Genomic DNA, 3,615 nt, shown 5'->3' with positions numbered 1-3,615 from the left:
GATTTCCTCAGGGTTTCTGAGAAGACTGGATGTAGCTCTGGGTTTGGAGTGAACCAATATAAACATCTGTGTACAATCTCTCTATCCTTAACTCTTTAAATTCAGTTTTGTTTGTTGTTTACTGGTATAAACACCGATTGTTTTTGTGAAACAACCGATTGTTTTTCTAGTACTGCTGTTTTTAATTGCTGTTTTGGCAAACTGAATTTCTTATCAATTGTTTCTTGTAATAATTTCATTCTTGTTTTAAAAGTTTGCGAAAATCCTCTTTAAACAATTCACCCCCTCTAGTTTAAAGCCATCCATTCTAACAATTGGTATCAAAGTTTGGTTCTTGAAAGTTATTCAAGTTGATCCTAAATCTGTTTTTAAAATGGCTGATAGACTACCTTTTGGGGAAGGTGCTTCAATTAACAGACCACCTCTGTTTTGTGGTACCAATTTTGGAAAGTGAGAATGAAAATATTTATGGAATCACTTGATAAAGGAATTTGGGATGCAATTGAAAATGGTCCTTTTGTCCCAAAGTTTGAAAAAGATGGATCTGTCATTGAGAAGCCATGGTCTCAATGGACTGATGCAGAAAGCAAAAAGGCCAAATTCGATTGCATTGCCAAAAATATTATAACCTCTGCTTTAAATTCTGATGAGTTTTTCAGGGTCTCTCAATGCAAATCATCAAAAGAAATGTGGGACACCTTGGAAGTCACTCATGAAGGAACAAATGAGGTGAAGAGAGCTAGGAAGCATGCTTTAATCCAAGAGTATGAGATGTTTAGAATGCTTAAAGGAGAAACAATTGCTGAGGTGCAGAAAAGATTCACGCACATCATCAATCATCTCATGAGTCTTGACAAGACCTTTGATAAAGAAGAGCTAAACATCAAGATCTTGAAATGTCTTGATAGAGCATGGCAACCCAAGGTAACTGCTATTTCCGAATCTAAAGATCTAACATCATTAAGTGTTGCTTCTTTGTTTGGAAAGCTTAAGGAACATGAGTTAGAGATAAATAGACTCAATGTTCAAGAGAGTGAAGACAAGCACACAAGGAGCATAGCCTTAAAAGCTTCCAAGCACAAAGGAAAACAAGAATCCAGTGATGAAAGTGATGAGGAAAACCTTAGCTTGCTGTCAAGAAAGTTCAGCAAATTCCTAAAGAGAAACCGCAACAAAGACAACAACAAAGAAAGGTATGGAAACAAGAAATCCAATGATTTTAATTCCAATAACTATACTTGTTTTGGTTGTGGTGAGCAAGGTCATATAAAGGCAGACAGTCCAAACAAAAGCAAGGAGAAAAAGTCTAGCTACAAGGAAAAGAAAGGCAAGACCAAAAGAGCCTACATAGCTTGGGATGAAAATGAGGTGTCATCATCAAGTTTTTCATCAAGTGAAGATGAGAAAGCAAACATCTGCTTGGTTGCTAAAGATGATGATGAATCTTGCAGCTCAAGTGAGGTAAGTTCATGTGCTTCCTTGAATGAACAAAATTACAGTGAATTAATTGAAGCTTTTCAAGAAACTCATGATGAAGCTAATCGATTGGTTCTTTCAAACAACCGATTGAAAGATCTTAACAGCTGGCTAGAAAAGAGAGTGAAATCACTTGAAGATGAGATTGAAAAATCTAAAAATGATTTCAAAAATCTGGAAAACCATTTCAAAAATGCTTCTTGCAAGTGTGACACTCTCATTTGCGAAAATTGTGAAAATCTTGAGGAAAAGGTTCACTACCTTGTTGAAACTGTGGACAAGCTTTCAAAGGGAAAATCTAACTTCGAGAATGTCTTGACATCTCAAAACTGTGTTTTTGGAAAGGCTGGTTTGGGTTTCAATCCACAGAACCAACAAGATAAGTTTTCAAATTTTTTTTAAGAAAGCAGTGAAACAACCTATTGTTAAATCGAAACAACCGGTTGTTACATGCTTTTATTGCATGAAAAAGGGCCATTCGGTTAGATTCTGCAATATAAGAAAACTCTATGTTCCTAGAGGCTACATGAAATGGATTCCGAAAGGATGTGAGGTTCCAAGTGAGAAAAATAAGTCTATTGGACCCACATTTGTGAAGGGACCAAATCTTGTTGCTTGAATTCATGTTTTTGCAGGAATTCTAAAGAAGTGTGAAGGACTAAGTCATGTGATCAAGTTCTTGGAAGAAAAAGACAATCATTGAAGCTGGATCAATGTTATGCATCTGTCCAAAGAACCTCAATAGTGAAAAGAGGCTTCTTGATCATAAAGCACATGGCTCATTGAAGAATTAACATAAGGATAAAACTTTCCTTTACTTGTTCTTAATTTGTGTTTTATAAGTCTTTCTCACATAATAAAAATCTTTTTAATATGCTTAGTGTCATCTGCTTTGAACTCTTTCTGCTCATAGTTAAAATTCAAAAACAGTTTAAATTGCTGCAGAAAAACAACCGATTGTTTCTTCGAAACAACCGATTGTTTTGGGTCTGACAGCACTGTGAAGAAATCGTTTTAATTGATATTTTGAATTTCTATCTGTTGCAGATCAATTCAAAGAGAGAATCTTGGTCAAAGAATTTGTGTTGAAAGCTGATCACGTTCAGAGAGAAGTTACAACAGTCATAAAGGAAAATATTCCAAAATCTTGGAAATTCAAGAGCCTTAATGACTAGTCAAAGATCACATGTGAAGACCATGTGATTCTCAGCTTTTTCTGACGTTTTCTGTGCAGAACAGAGTCAAGTCCTCTCTCTCTGAAAATTAGGTACCCACTAAATAAAATTGAATGCTAATTGATTTTTTTTCTATAAAATTTGGTGCAGCTGATCTCTTTCACAAGAACAACCAATTGCAACATCTCTTGCAAAAATCTGTGAAGTGAGATCTTCTCTGTTTTCTTCTCTGCCATCATGGAATCAACTCCTCCCACCTCAAAGAGAGTCTAAACCAGGGCTGTAAGGTCTGGAGGAAGGCTAGAAGACTGGTTTTCTAGAGACAATGATCTTATTGAGAGGTATAGGTATGAAACAAGTATCAAAAAGCTAAACAACCCCAAGGTTGTATGCTTTGATTGGCTGAAAAGTCAAAAGCTTGACAATGTAAGAAGGCTGCTCAAGGATCAATCTCTCAGAAAGTTCCCGGAGATAAAGGGAAACATTTATCCAGATTTGGTAAGGGTGTTCTACACAAATTTAAAGTTTGAGGGAAACAATCTAGTTTCTCAAGTGAAAGGTGTAGAAATGGAGATAACTCATGAAGTATGGACTGCTGTTGTTGGTCTCAAGTTCTTTGGCCTTAGAATCAACAAAGGAAATCTTGGAGTAGTGGAGGATTTTAACAAAATCCAATACTACAAAAGTTGCTTGAAGAATCAACATGCTCAAGTGAGAACATGCTCGGTTGGAGGTCTAAAGCTTGATGAAAGATTGCTTGCTCTCATTGTGACTTGGATTCTAACTCCAAGGGGGAGTAATCATTCTGTTCTTACTGAGGAAGATCTGGTATACATTTTATGCATCATGAAGAAGATCAAAATCAATTGGATTCACATCATCAAAGAGCACATGCAAAAGGCTATGAGGTTAAGTGACTATCACTATCCATATGTTGTTTTAGTATCTAAATTTCTACTCTATT

The sequence above is a fragment of the Phaseolus vulgaris genome, chromosome 11, assembly GCF_051622355.1.
Source record: "Phaseolus vulgaris cultivar YP4 chromosome 11, ASM5162235v1, whole genome shotgun sequence".
NCBI lineage: Eukaryota > Viridiplantae > Streptophyta > Magnoliopsida > Fabales > Fabaceae > Phaseolus > Phaseolus vulgaris.
The sequence above is the reverse complement of the archived record's forward strand: the minus strand, read 5'-3'. Positions refer to the sequence as shown.